Genomic DNA, 16,093 nt, shown 5'->3' with positions numbered 1-16,093 from the left:
GCCCTTTTCACTCAGACAGCGCAACAACATCTTTACCACGTCTCTGCTTCCTGTCAGCCTCCAAGGCATGAGCTCCTTGATAGGTTGACGCCTGATGATTGACATTTGGACAATTGCCTGAAGAAATCCTGAGCACCAGTTTAGCTGAACTGGCATCTCGTTGCTTACTCACTTCCCCCAAGATCTTAACACCAGCACAGCAGCAGCTCTTAGCCTCTTACCCAGTAACGCAACATGAAAATTAACAGCTGTCTGACTGAGAAGGCACACTGGGGGCGTTGGAAGAGATGAACATGGTGGAATAATAATTTCTCTATAATGGCTGAGAGGATCTGATGTGAAATGCAATGGCTTCATATTCGCCATATAATCAGAATAGACGAATAAAGTTTTATGTGTTTAGAATAATCTGTTCCCACACTGAAAGTCAAAGAAGTTCAGACTGAAAATAACCATTACACCATTTAAGAAACAGGGGAGTCTAAAACAGTGTTTCCTGGTAAAGAGGATAAGAATTTGGCAATAAACTCTAAGATGCAGTCAATGTGGTTAAATATGAAGTAACGTTCTCTTAAGATGGAACAAATAATCTAAAATCAGGCTCAGAAATCTATGCCTCACCTTACAGTTGACAGAACACCAATCCAGATGTGTATTACGGTACATTGATCAGCTTCTGACCAACGCGCTGTCAAATTCACATATTCGTTCTCTGATATCAAAGCACTGAACATCAGTTCAGTCTTAGCAGACCTGTCCATTCATTCCCGGGTCATGCTGGATTGGTGAGCGTTGATTGGAGTGTAATTGAACATGAGGCAGACACTATTGATTCTTTGTGAACAGCCTGAGGTGTCAGCTGGCGGAGACTCAGAGGTGTGACAGCAGGATTGAGATCTCAGCACCCACCAGACAAACGGAGTCTTATTACAGAAAGTGGATTACGGTAGAGGATAGTCCATGTAATAAGGCAGCTTTGCATGACACAAACAAGACTGCACTGACTAAACATTTAAACGCGTACACAATGACACACACGGATACACACACAAATATTAAGACACGAAGGAAGATACACTGCAAACGGCACCATGTGCGCAATATGCGAGGCATAATGTCCGAGCTGTAGAGCTGCAAGAAAGCCGTACAGACAGGATTTCATCTTTACGCTGGACTGTATCCTAGCAACACCTTTCAAAAGCAGCAGTTTGTGTGCTGCAGGGGGCCTTTTGTGACCAGCCATGAAACTATGCAAACACTCATTTTAATCTGGAACAACACCGCTGCTGTGGAACGAAGACCCTGGGTGCTCTGCTCCACTATTAAAGACATTCATCTCCTGAAGTCAAGACAAAGCACTGACAAAATAAGTTTATTAAAGCTCATTCTTCTCCTCTCGCCACTTCCATTCACTCTGCAGCTACACTGCTCCTGTAAGTACAATGTCTGCAACTCATAAATCATAAATGCTCCTAATAGATGCACTTAAGAGATTAGGGCAGACCATAAGGAGACTCATTTTAGCATCACAGCACATGCTGAAAGAGCCAATCCCATCTATCCCATTAAGGACTGTCACTGAATTGATAAACTGTAAAAACACATCAGACCAGCGCCACACAGAAAGGCAGCAGCCTCTTACAATCAGTACTAATGGGGCCTCCTACCTCTCCTGTCTTATCTTAGCAGCCTGAATGCACGTGATGTGAGCGCTCCACTCATCACTGTAAATCACAGGGCCCAGACGTGAAAGCCCTCAAACAAGGCCATTTCTTCTCCTCTATAAATCACACCTTGGACGTTGCCAAAGCTATTACTGTTTGTGGTTTGATTTTGGTGCTTTTTCTTGTCGAGTTTTTTTTTCTACTCTCCCAGCTTTGCTCTGAATTTCAATCTCTTTCTCTCTCCTCGGTCCCTTTGGAATTCTCAACCTCATTGCACTGAAATCGGAAATCACGTTACATCAAGTACAGGGAACAGATTCTGGGATTTTACTGCTGCACTCGAGTGACCAGTACTGTCATTTGTGCTTTTTATCATGACCCCAGAACTCCCTGAGGGTACCGCAGCCTGAGTGAAAGTGAGCGAAACCCCACCGTTTTCGATGTGAGTCGCATAATTGAGTGGGTAACTTTATAGAAACGTCTTGGCTTATCAGCAGGGGCGGATCCAGTGATGTGGGGGAGGAAGAAAGGACGGGAAAGAGGACAGGGTGGAAGAGCGGATGATGGAGTGATAGACTTTAATAACAAGATGTTGTTCCAACAATCTCATCCCCGCCTGCCACCCCCACCACTCCTTTCACATACAAGCTCAATCACCACTGCCACAATCAGTCATTAACAACAGATTTGCACTAATCCTGCAAGAGGAAGCCAAGATGGGGTTAACGCTGGATTGGTCTTAATCAGTTCGAGAGTGGAAAATGAGCCCTGCTTAGACGCAGCGTCATCTCCTGCAGCATCCCAGTCATGTCTGGCTTTCCTCGGATGAAAAAGAAAAACAATTCCAGCATGTAGTGAAGACAGATCAGTCATCAACAGAATTACTATGCACATATTTTGATAATCAATTGACTGTTTCAGTCACTTAATAACATTATGTGGTTTCAACTTTTCATGCGTGTTTTTTCTGTTTTATATCATGTATAATGAATACATTTTGGTTTTCTAACATTAGAAAGTCAACACAAGTGTTTGAAAAATCAAAAACATGATCAACACGAATGTCAACGATAAATATGACTACTAGCAGACCCAGTGTTGTGGGTTTTTAACTAGGAATACACAATAAATGAGCCAAAATATGATGATCACACCTGTCAGATATGCTGTTGGTCCTTTGAGTGCAGCCAAAATAGTTCCAGCTAACTGAAGCATAGACTCCTAAAGATCTCTAAAAGTGCTGGTACATGTGATCAGCACATCCTTCAAGTCCTTTAAGATGCACACATCCAACTCGTTCCAGCTCATCCCCCAATACACTGTCCAGTAATGGTTTGCCCTATCTTGGGCCACTCTCAGTAACTAAGTCTAATTTCTCTCCCATTTACAATGTCAGTAGTTTTATCGCATTTCATACATATATTGTAGTATTGTTAGCCTAGCCGCGCTAGACCCATGCTCTGAAGACGCAAGGGTCTAGGCACACTCGACAGGAAGGGGGGCGGGCTAAAAGGTTGTCTATCAAATCACTCTGCAGCAATTGGGTAGGTATACAACCAATCAGCGCAACGAATAGGCTCCGAGAGCGCCGGAAATCAGAGGATGCGGTAGTTCGGTGAAGCCTTATTTATACAGTCAATGGGTGAAGCTCAAGTATATTACAGACATGTTAACAGAAAGATTATTCAGAGTCGGTGCTAATGGAGCTCAACAACTGTTGTCGTTTTTGTTGTCGACCCTGATAGAGAATTAAATTCGTTGCCGTGGGTTGTCTAGCACGGCTAGGCTAGTTGTTTCCGGTTGTTTCTGTCAGAATCGTCACGCCTCTGTCGTCACTTAGTTACGCCCGCCTTCTGACTCTACACTTCATGGTGATTCGTCCGGCCAGTTTTAGGAGCATCCAACCTCGAGCCTTAGGGTAATTAGACTCACCCGGCAGAGAATTAAATTCGTTGCCGTGGGTTGTCTCGCGCGGCTAGGCTATAGTATTGTGTAAATTCATTAAACATTTTAAAATACAGTTATTTGAGTCCTTGGCAACTTAAATCAAAGAATGTTGGTAAAATCAAAAACTGAAGTCCAGAAAAACCTTATGCAGTAGAACTGAAGTTGTAGCCTTTAGCTAATTAGTTTAGCTTAGTACAAAGGCTGACTTTTTGATTCACTTTCAAATTTCAAATTTATTTGTCTCATTTTAAATTTTACCTTTATTTTCTTGAGCTGACTGAGCAAACTGCCCCTTAATCCATATATGCATGTGGCCCGGGTCTATGCAAATGGCATGAAGTCTCCTGAATAATGCCCACAAGCACTTCTACACCAATTAGTCCTGTATCTCATTTGCACTCGTAGGCGCTGGCATGCAAACTTTATTACCTCTGGAGAGAAGCCCCTGTCTCCAGTCTTTGTGCCAATCTAAGCTAAGCTAAGGCTGGGGACTCCATACTTAGCGGACAAATATGGAAGTATAATGGAACTGTCATCTAATAAGGTATATATGTGTATTTACCTGGTTACCTAGTTTTACAGGTCTACTAGTTAGGGTGGGAATGTTTTCATATGACCTCTAGAATTGTATTCTTGCTTATACTGAGGTATGAGATATGGAATTCAATATTCATTTGATATCTATGCACTATCCATCCTAAATCACATATTTTGTGATACTGCAGGTAAGATTTCGTGTCATTGCCAAATGCTTCTGGGAAAAACAGAGGATAAGGAGGGGAATATTGATCCATATTAAATTAAGATGAAACAGTGAGACATTGGGCGTGACATCATCTGTAAGAGGTAGCTGAGTCTTAGTCTGCTTTAAGGGGCATTACTGTTCAATCGGTTTATGTTTAGAGCCTGTGCACTTGTCTGATTTATCTCATTGGAGTTAAACAAAAAACATGCCTCACAACTGCCCTCTAAACACATTCCTACTTTTGGCTCAGTGAAACATTTGAGAAGTTTAAATAGAAACATCATAATTTCCCATTAGGAACTCAGTCAGCAAGTATAATTTACCAGCCACAAGCACGGTTCTCTTTCTTCCAGGCAGCCAGTCTCTCTATTTTTAGAAGCACATATCAACCATAGTGTCAGTGCATTCTCTGCAGTGGAAAAAGTGAGATTTTCAACTGAGATGCTGTTTGATATAATTATCTCGTAAATGGGCCACACAAAACAGAAAATATCCCAAATCTTTTCATCTCTGACAAGATCAGACACCTGATCTGACTACATAGCGTTTTTAACATGAATCCCAGAATGAAACACAAGCTGTATTCCATTTTATTTTTATGCTGAATCAGTCCTATTGTACCACAAAACAGTAGCGGTGCATTTAGTCTAACCTATGAATTATTTATGGCAGAATCATTGATTTTGATTCTAAAATGAGGCAGCCTGTTCGTCTCTTCAACCCTCCGTTCTGAAAGATGCACTCTTTGTATACTGCATCTGAGTGGAAAATAAGGCTGGCCTTGGCTACAGGTAAATATGTTTTCATCTCCCAGAAGACCACAGGAATGATTCAGTTAAGTACAGGATATAGACATAGGCTATCCAGTGCTATTATACAGTAGATAGAGCAGTAAGCCCAAGACACACACACAACACCTGCGGAAAAAGATGCTCTGTACACGCTTTGTGTTGCACAGACCCCCCGTTGTTAGGCAGGAACTGGTTCAGCACTTGATAGAAAAAATAACATTATTTTTCGGAGTGTAACAGCTTGATTTCTCCTGCAGACAGAATCCACTTTTCACGTTTTCCTTCCAGCAAACTGGGAGAGTAAATAGCAAAGCTTTCTACAACCATTTTCTTTTCAGCTGACACCATGCTCATATTGCATTCTTCAAAAACTGTGCCATGACAAATTATTTGTCTAATTATTAATTGAAATAGAATTTAACATAAATTGATTATGAATATCAGGGATACCTAAAAAAAAATGTGCTCACGTAATGCGACAGTCCTGTAGAAAAAAATATTTTTTGCTATTTTTGAGGGATTGAACCACATCTGCATGTTTTTTTTTTTTCAGGTAGTTGTGTGTTGTGCCGTGTGCAGCTTAAAGATTGGACTGTTTTTTGTCCATGGACAAAAACATCTCATTAAGTCCGAGCATAGAGCCTCAGTGTGGAGTATTATTCATGATGTAATCCAGCTGCAGATGATCCAGTCATGGCTCGTTCACTATGTCCCCCTGTCTCACTCCTCCTGCCTCCTCCTCTCTCTCCTTCTTTTCCTTCTCTGTCTCTCACCCACCAGAAGCAGTCATGCTAATGTAAGCTATTTATCCCAACCCCTGCAGTCAACACAACACCCCCCCCAGGGCCAAAACTGGCTCGGCAACCTCGGCTGACCCGAATATCAATGACACCAGTCATTCAGCGGATGATCACTGGAGCTGGACTGCTGTATGAATTACATTAACCTTAAATCAAGTAGCGTCTGTAAATTAATGCAGAGCCACAACAGCAAACACAAGACTTGAATCGCAAAAAATGATTACAACTTTTGTCTTTTGCCTGTTTGGTCGCTGAAAGACAAGAAGGTAGACATCATGTGATGCTGCTCCTAAACAGGGAGTGACAAACCAAGAACTTACAGGAGCAGCCAATAATTCTGTCATGATGAGAGAGCGTACATTTCCACTTCTGAAGAGCTGATCTACATCTGCACTTTGTCCGTTTTTCCAACAGCTCACTAGCGGCAACAGCCATGCAGATGTAGGCCTCTTGTTTCATTCAACCTTCCTCTTAACCCACAGTATGTTGTCACTGTCAAGTGTTGAGTCAAGTGTTTAGGAAAGTGGTTTATTCATTTTTTTAAAAGAGGAAATACAACAAAGGGAGGGAGGTCACAGCAAAAACTATTATGTACAAGATTGAAAGGAAGTTATCGGAATTATCATATTCTGTATTTACATGTAAATGAAAAAGTAGTTTAAAAAAAACGTTAAATAAAGAGGAATAAAATCTGACATTTGCCTCCATACTCCCTCTCTATCACCCTAAAAACAAAGCATCCAACCCTAAGACCCAAGGCTGTCAAGACATAAAAATGGAAAAGAAAAAAAAAATCTCCCAAAGTGGCTCAATAGATTAAAATATTTCAGTCTGATTAGTTTAAGCCTCTCTTTAACTGCACAGAGAAAATATGCAAGCCCCGTGTTAATTTTACAACATTTCTTATCAGAAATAAGACTGTGTTATATAAAATATCAGCCTGCGGATGGGAATAAGATCTTTAATTTTTGGTATATGAAAGAGGAATGTCAAACAGCTGAATGCAAGAAAAGGCAACTGTGAATAAGAGGGAGCTTCTCTGTCTGGCACTTGGATGTGACCATCATTACCCACATGAAACACAATCTTTGCTACAAGATCTAATAAGCTTGCAGCTTATTTTTATGTTAATGTAATCAAGTGCAACAGAAAAGCACTGACCTTTCAGTGCAACAGCCTTGGAAGAGTGTGATTCGTTCATCGGTAGGATAATGGTCATGAGAAAGCCAAATATGAGCTTCCAAGTATGGAAAGTATGTCACACCATGTATGATGTATAGTGCAATGGAGACAAAGGTCAGAAGAGACTTGCACTCTATCAAGAAAAGAGTGCTCTGCTTAATTGCTTCATGCCACATCTGTGCAATAACGATATTGGCTAAATGACAGGAGAACATCATGCTTTAGAAGCTGCATGGTCATATACTGTAGTAAATAAGTGTAATTACCAAGTGACAGAGTGCTGCTTATACGTGATGGCAAAGCTGTAAAGATAAGGAAGGGAATTTATGTGCTGCAACTGTGGCGTGTGTAAATGCACTGAGAAAAACAATCAATACCTTCAGATTGCACAAAGAAAGGTCTCAGAGGGAGAGACTGCATTTAGTCCATATTTGGTTGCTACAATAAATGGCAAACAATGGAAAGATTAACTTAAGTCGACTCTTTCCCACAACATTTCCCATTCATCCATTAGATTAGAGGGTGTGAATCCTACATTAGGCCAGAGATTAACGAGACAAAGGGAACGTTTAAATGTGATCATAAAATAAGCCACAAATATCCCACTTAATTGCATTATGGTCAAGAAGAGGAGGAGGTTACTTATTAATGAAAATCCATCACTGCACTGTAAGAGCTATAGCCGACACACAGAAAAACAATCAGGGCATGGAGTGTGTGTGGTGTGGCTCTGCTCAGTGCTTACCTTGCTGTGGAGAGCTATCATGCCAGTGGCTATGTGACGAGATGAGCTACTTAGCAGCCCATGTCCCCGTCCCCTCCAACGTGTCTACTCTGCCAAGTGTCCTAAATACTCTGCTCTATTGTCTGCCTCAGAAACAAGCAATGGTGCTGGATGGAAGCATTCTCTCCAAGGTGCAAAAGGAGGAGGGAGGGACGATGAGAAAAGAAAAGGCCAATTCCCTGAGCAGGACAGGGAGCCATGCAAATGGGACGCCAATGAAGACGCCTCCCTGCAGGGAGAGCGCTCCACAGAGGGTCTTCTCTGCTCACTGTGGCCAGGCTGCGGTTTAATCTCTTAAGCCCTCCCGTCCCACTCACACACACACTCACACATGCAGAAACACCCCCACACAAAAAATACAAATTGAAAACACATGCACAGACACACATTTTTATCCCCTCTCCCCTTGCATCCAAACTTTAACCCCCCCCCTACATCGCCCCCCCCCCCCAGACTTCACTCTCATCGTTAGCCTGGCAGCGGGCCAGATGTACCATCAGCACTGTCATAATCATCATCCCCACTGCTATCGCACAGAAAGCATATTTCCTGCTGGAAAAGATGCTCAATGCTGAGGAGCTGAAAAGACCAAGAAAACACAAGCTTTGCAAAAAAAAATAAAAAATAAAAAGCTTGTGTGTCTGTAGATGAACATAAAAACTGATGATAAGACATGAAAGACTGCTGCTGTGATATGGATTGCTCACATAAAAGTTGATATAATTCCCCCAGTGCTAAGCACATTCTGCAGTTCATTTACCTAATCTTTCTTTTCTCCTATTCTCCACATCTTGCGAAAGAAATGCAACAATAACTGAACTCACCTTTGAAGTTCATTAATCTCTTCTTGAAAAGACACTGAAGGAGGTAGGATTAAGTCTCCTTTTACGTTCTTTTACCTTCTTCACACAAACAAGCATGCTGATTAGCTCAACATTTCCCGTTATTAAAGTTGCTTATCATCACCCAAATGCGGACAGAAGTCATCCTACCATCAAAATGTAAAACAAAGGATAAATAATTTGCCTGGCCATGACGCTATGCCTCTTAAACTGATCTCTCTATACAGGTACTAAACAATTAATTATAATATAATAAATGAGAATTTCTGATAGGAGTCAAAGGTTTGTTTACTCTAGATATAGATATAAAATTCTGATTATAATCACGATAATAATATAATAATTTATAACTCAAAGTACACTCAAATATCTGTCATTTAGAGGCATACAGATGGTGACTATATATCAGCCTTTATTACTGTGCCTTATTTTTACATACAGTATAGTCATAGGTGTGTAACTTGAACAATAAAATAATTGCAATAAAAACATTACATTACAACTATTGTTTATTGGAAACTTTGAATGTCTAGCTCTGTATATATCTTGGTCACAGTTCTTTAAATGGAAATATTGATTTATATTGTGTGTTTAATGCATTTAAAAAATAATATTTGTAGTGTGGGTTGAGCTATAGTCACAATATTAATTTGATACTGACGACTAACTTTTCGGAAGCTTAAAGAGATGGTTTTCTGCCACTTGCTGGAGGGGAATGAAAAAGGAGAGGAAGAGAGGAGCTAAAATAAGTAATGTGCCTTAATGCAAGACACCGAACCCCAAACCTCTCCAGTGGAATTACTCATGGGCAAACAGCGAGAGGATGATATATTATTCAGCTGTCTCCAGCTGTGAGTTTTATTCTCAGCCTCTGGGGTGGCATGAGGTTTAAGTGGTATCTGCTCTGTTTTGGGGACAGGAGGCAGCCACCATTATACAAATTCTCACATAGCGCCTTTGGGTTGCATTAACCAAGAAGATGCTGAGCAAGCGTTGCAGAGATTTGGTGGAGGGGGCACCAGATGATTTGGGAATGATGGAGTTTTGAAGGCCCACATTACAAATCCGTCTGACTTTAAGTACAATGCAGGTCTGTATTACCACAGCACATCTGAACACAAGATAAATTCAGGCTGAAAAGACACAAAACACCTTTGAGCTGCAAAACACAGCACAATCAACTCATTAACATTTCATTATAATAAGGCTGAGGTCAATATCTCCCCAGATACCAGTTTATGCCCAATGTATGCCCGGCTGGTGCTCTTTTGAAAGAAAATGTATCCTAACTGACCTTGATTCTTTAAGGCCTTAAACCGTGCCTGGCCCCGGGGATGACACAGACAAGATAGAAGAATTACAAAATACTGTAAAAAGAGGATGCTCTAGTATTATGTGAGGTTGTAAGTAACATTAACTTTGTAGGTCAGTCAACTTACACAAGCGATTACAGAAAATAAAACGGATTGGGAGGGCATGTGGAGCATTGGAACAGTGTATTTTTTATCTGTTGAAAACAGATCAAGTTATTGCATTTGTACTCGAACGTACCAAATGAAGTCAGGAACCTACAGATGTCTGCACTTAACCTCCCAGTCATTAAGGCTAATGGATCAGGTCAAGAGATGTGCAGATGATGCTTGAGACCAAATCCAAACTAATGACATCCATTTAGACCAGCCCGACAGGAGAACTGCACAAAGAAGCAAGAATCACAATTTCTTCCTCTTAGCAAGCACCGCTTCTATTCATTAACCATGAGCTCCCCGGCTAATCAAAGCAAGAGCAAATGTCTCAGAAGCATACAGCATGTGGAGCAGAGCATGAGGCCTGTGTCTGGCTGGCTTCAATGCTTTGACTTTTTTTTCTCCCAGTGTGATTTACCCAAGATTTTTGACTCAGCACAATCCCACCACGGGCAGGAGTAGAAGGGGACCGTTTCCTGCCTTGTCTTCGTGTTATCAGAGGTGCAGTGCATGGTTGCTGCTGTTTCACAATACCACCGTGACCACAAAAGACAGAAATAGCATTAGAATTTACAGCTAATTGTTGGTGTTTGTTTCAGGTAGATACACTTCTTAGATATCTACAAGGTTTTTTTTTTTAGAGCAAAGTGGTTTGTTTGTACTCTGAAAATCTGTCTAATCCGGACTAATTTGATTGTGGGATGCATTGGCTCTTTACAATACAGGAACTAAAAAATTCCAACAAGCATCCGTCCACCCTACGCCTTCACAGCATAGCTGTACAAAACAAACAATTGCCTTTAACAACAGCACATTTCTGTAAAAAAAAAAAAAAAAGCACAGGAAGCATAAACAACAAAATTCCAATATCACACTTGATGCACATGAGGAATTTCCCACTGACAATGCAGTTCTCTATGGAAAAAATACACCTATTCTAATTTGTGATCATAAGCAGTGAAATTAAAAGTCATCCACCATTCAACAATTATCTATTCAGAGTGTTTATCAGCAACTTATAATCAGCAGATGACTGATCATTCACACAAATTAGCAAATCACTAAACTCTGCTCTCTCAAAATGAATAAGAAGAATAAAATAGATGTGGTTACAACATCAACTAGGCTAAGCTGTTTCTCACTGATGGGAGATGTGCAAGCCATATTTGTGATGTGTTTCGGCTGTCGGAAATCTGCCATGTCCTGGTTTCTATTTCTTCCCTATGATCACATTTGATGTGGTTTTGCATGTCAGCAGCATAATGAGGAGACTGGATGCATGAAAGGAAGAAACGAAATGCATATTAAATGACACAGTTCGGAGCTCTTATGAACAGTGACACTGTTCTTAAGAGCGATGAACTGCGTTTGTACACTTCGGGTCTACAATCTATCTTGTCAACACATTCTCACATTGATTTTTCTTTGATTCTAAACATCCAGCTGTTGGCCATAGTTGATTGAAATTATTTTATTCCCACAATTCCTCTTGTGCTTCTTTGGCTTTGAGTGTGTAGAGACGTTGCTGTCTAATCAATCTGTGTTTAATCAACTCTGTCTCGCTCAATATGTAGTAAAGTCTCATGTCACATTGCAGGTTAAGAACAGGTCAGTGAATCAGAATTTCTTTGCATGCTACATACATAAATGATCCTGTATAATGCTTTTATGGTTTTACTGCTGCTGTTTATGCCTGATTGTTTAGAGGTCAGGCACAACTACAGTCTCTCAGACGCTTGAATTTAATCCCAAGTAAATTGTCCCTGATTGCACAGATCTGATACGTCCTTCCCAAAGCCTTTTATTACTGCACTGTGATTTAGTCAAAGAGAATAGAGGCACAGCGAGCTAGCCAAGTTGCTACTTTGTAGAAATGACCATTTGGGCCCAACCTGCCCAAAAAAGCTTTTGTGTGAGTAGTGTCGAGAGGTTTGGGTAAAAGAAAGCGTCTTGAAAGGCAGTCGGCTCTTGTTGCAAGAGCTTTTATGTTAGCATGTCAAGAGGAAAATGAGAGAGAGAATTGGATTACTCTGATTACTTGATAGAAAACTTTACAGGAAAAAAATATAATGAATTAACAAATTTGACTCCACGCTTCAAGCATCCCAAGTAATTTCACACTGACCAGTCATGATGGCATAATAAGGAACAATCCAAGTCTAAGTACTGAAAAAAGATATACACCGATCAGCCACAACATTATGATCACTGACAGGTGAGGTGAATAACATCGATCATCTTGTTACAATGAAACGTTCTGCTGGGAAACCTTGAGTCCTGACATTCATGTGAATGTTTGACATGTACCACGCACTTAAACACTGCAGCTCAAACAACCCCCCAACCTCCCATGGCAACAGCAGTCTTTGATGCCAGTTGCCACCCTCAGCAGGACATTGCACCCCGACACACTGCAAAAGCTGCTCCGGAGTGACTCGGGGGAACACGACAGAGCTAAGCTGTTCACCTGGGTTCCACACTTCCCAGATCCAAATCTTACTGAGTATTTGTGGGATGCACAAGAATAAGTGTGATCTCGGTATGTCCCACCCTGCAAAGCACGGGACCCACAGAATTCACAGCCACCATCCCGGTACCACAACACATCCCCAGAGGTCCTGTGTCCATGCCCCACTGAGTCAGAAGAGTTTTAGCAGCATAAAGGAGACCAACACACTATCAGGCAGGTGGCCATAATGTTGTGCCTGATTGGTATCTATTGTTATGGCTTCTTGGGGCAAGTACTGAACGAAGATGAGCTGTCTGACTAGAAATCAGATGTTTTTGTATTCGGTTTGAGTGGAGAAGGGAAAGCACAATGTCTTGCTCCTCTTTCACTTCCACACAGCTGGTGAGTGGAACATTACAGCAAATTATTGACACACACAACCACCACCTGACGTCGGGTAGGTGTGTCATGAGGGGGGCTTCCGATATTATTCAACTATCTGACATGCTGTTTGGACAGACCATAAATCCTGAAACACCCTACGAAAGAAACACCTTGCTTCATCAGGACTGTATGTGTTTGTATTTGAATCATATTTGACTCACAGAAGCTTGTCAACCAATCAGCAAACAACTTCACAAGTCAGATTTTGCCTGAAATGGTGCTACATTTTGATTGGTGCTAGAAGCATGTCAACTGAGCCCTGCTCTCATCAGGCTACAGCACAGAGACAAACACAACTACTAAACATCTCATGTGAAATAACCTGTAAGATTTTCAGGACCTTCGAAGCTCACACATATGTAGCAAATTCCAGTCAAAGTTATTTCACCTTCAGTTACGTTCTCATTCAGGTCTTTTCTACATTTTTTTAAAGTAATTTGGCGAATTTGACCATTTAACATTCAGTTTGCTTATTTACTTGAAAATAATCCACACACCATTACCCAATCAACCGTGAAACCAGGCTTGGCTTCCGCATGAAGGCACAGAGAGGTGACGTGTCCGCTGCTGTTGATTATACGAGCCTAATGGCATAAAAATATGCATAGAAAGTAATTACATAAAGGTCATAGAGGCTCCAACCATACGGTGTTAAAATTATGAAGCAGCGACATTTTCAGCGCTGTTTAAACACTTATAAGGCCTACAAACACAACATACAGATATGAATAATGCACATATAGGGCACACATTGTCACTGTATACATGTTGATGAAACTAGCTATTTGCCCTAACAGGCTGCATTGGGTATATAGGACAAATGCCACAGTGTGACCCTTAACATGAATAAATCACACACTGTACATGTCATAATGTGTCAAACAGTAGTAATACACAAAAAAGGATGAAAATAAGCAATGAATATTTAATGAAAGGCTGTTTTGGTAGCTGAAACGAGTGCAAAGTAATGCTTCAAGTACGAAAAATGTGAACATGACAAGACACATCCTGAACACACACAGAGGTTGAGACACAACAGAGATGGATACTGCGATACACCCAACACCTTCCCGTCTAACAACCCACGCACTAAAAGACGCACATGAATTCACCGCATAGACATCCATTCAGACACGCATAATGCTTCAGTGGGTTCATCCTCTCAGTGTGCAGCACTGCAGTGATAGGTAGGTAGCTCCATTCTGAGAGACAGATAATGAGGTATTCCCTCTGCAGAGGACAGAATCCCAGAGCCAGCAGAGTTGAGCAGCGCCAGGAAACACACACACACACACACACACACACACACACACGTATACATGCTTACAACAGCCCAAGAGAAGCAAGCAAACTTCCTAACTCTCACATACACAAACCAAACAGTGAGCCCAGTCTGCCACCCACCTCTGTTCCCGAGCACACCACCCTGAGGTGCACAGAGACGCACCCCCAACACGCCTGTAGCTATAGTCCCAATGAGTTGGCAGCAGTGGAGCCAGCTGTATATCTCTCCGCTACAGCATGCCCCGGGATAAACAGTCTGCTAGTGCTGGTTAGCGAGCGCTGTCATGGCATCCTGCCCCTTTCTCTCACAGACGCTCGGTGGCACAGAAGCCTCCTCCATCGCATGCACTCACAAAGGTATCCTCACATCAACACAGCTCTGGCAAATCACCGGACTCCCCAGCTGTGACCTCACATCACAGCGGAGGAGGAGGAGGAGGAGGAATAGGAAGCATGATGAGAGGGGGGGCGGGGTGGGGGGTGGGGGGTTGTGTATGTGCTTTACAGAGAAAGAGAAAGTGATAACAGGGTATGGCCAGAAAGTGTGGCAGCCACAGTGGGGTGGACAAAATTACGACAATAAGGAAGAATAAGTAAGAAGGCCACAGTATATACCAGGGGACGGATGCCGCTGCGAGGAGGAGAAGAACAAGTGTTACAAAATATGTTGCTTGCAAGTAGCAGGGGTGACAGCACGCTGTGGGAGGGAGGGATGGAAGAAGACAATTTAATTTTGATAGCTGTGAGGGCTGCGTCCATTCCCACAGCTGGAAATAAACATCGCAACCACACTGGAAGAACAGCAGCAACTATCCCCACTGAGGCAGCTGAGGCAGAACACAAAAAACAAACAGCTGCAAGGCTTCACCGCCCTTCTTCCTCCTCCACTCGTTCACTCCGGATCAACTCATCCTCACACCCTTTACTTCCTCATTTTCTCCTCTCTCCTTCCTCTCAACCCTCTTGTCGTACTCCTCTGGCTCTGCCTTCCATTCTGTCTTTCTCCTCCTCTTTTTTCCACCCCGGCGCTCCTCCTCTCATTCATAATGGATAGTTTGGAGATATCCTCTTCCTGTAGTGGGCCCTGTGCCCCTGGAGCCAGTCAGGCTGTATTGATTCCTGCACCAGTGGAGTCATCAAGGCATAGATAATAAGGTTTAAAGTCACACTGAATTTTCTACATCCTTCCCCTCCCCCTTGGGGAGTCGGTCCATCTTCTCCTGTCGTCTGCTGTCCCCCCTGTCCAACATGCCTAAGAATCCAATTAGCAAATAGATTCACTGGTTTAGAACTGAGCATAGTCTACTCTGGAAATATCTGCAAGTATCTATGAGTGAATACTAGAGAAGAAGAGCAAGACGAGGAAGAAAAAGTAGTGCCAGAGAGCCTTCAGAAAACATGTGTGTGCATGTGTGAAGGTTTTCATGCATGTCATTCTCATCCAGAAGGCAGTGGTCTGCGTTACACAGTCACAAGCACAGCAGAACATACAACTGTTTCAGCCTGAAGAATTTGCCAAAGTACCACAAAAATCCTGCGTTCCTCTTGGCTGTGTCTGTGTGCCACAGTCTGACACATGTCATGTCACTGGGTGCTACATTAAAGCTCATTCGACTAGATTTGTACCCGATGCTCAAGCCAGCGTGCCCTCCTTTGGCCCACGCCTTCAAATGTAGGTCAACATCGGCATTCAAG

At 42.1% G+C, this 16,093-nt stretch overlaps 1 protein-coding gene across 4 annotated transcripts in view; it reads right to left on the bottom strand.

The window, feature by feature from the left end:
* LOC110950277 (contactin-1a-like) overlaps positions 1-16,093 on the bottom strand; it is a 70,504-nt gene that overhangs the window by 37,924 nt on the left and 16,487 nt on the right. Inside the window, exon 1 of one of the 4 annotated variants that reach the window (XM_022192753.2) lies at positions 14,519-14,653. The exons of the other annotated variants lie outside the window; for them this stretch is intronic. The gene's annotated coding sequence lies outside the window, so the exon portion shown is untranslated. Of the gene's footprint in view, positions 1-14,518; positions 14,654-16,093 lie in introns of those variants that run through there. 4 annotated transcript variants of the gene reach the window in all.

The sequence above is a fragment of the Acanthochromis polyacanthus genome, chromosome 8 (assembly GCF_021347895.1).
Source record: "Acanthochromis polyacanthus isolate Apoly-LR-REF ecotype Palm Island chromosome 8, KAUST_Apoly_ChrSc, whole genome shotgun sequence".
NCBI lineage: Eukaryota > Metazoa > Chordata > Actinopteri > Pomacentridae > Acanthochromis > Acanthochromis polyacanthus.
This window is presented reverse-complemented; position numbering and strand designations above follow the sequence as displayed.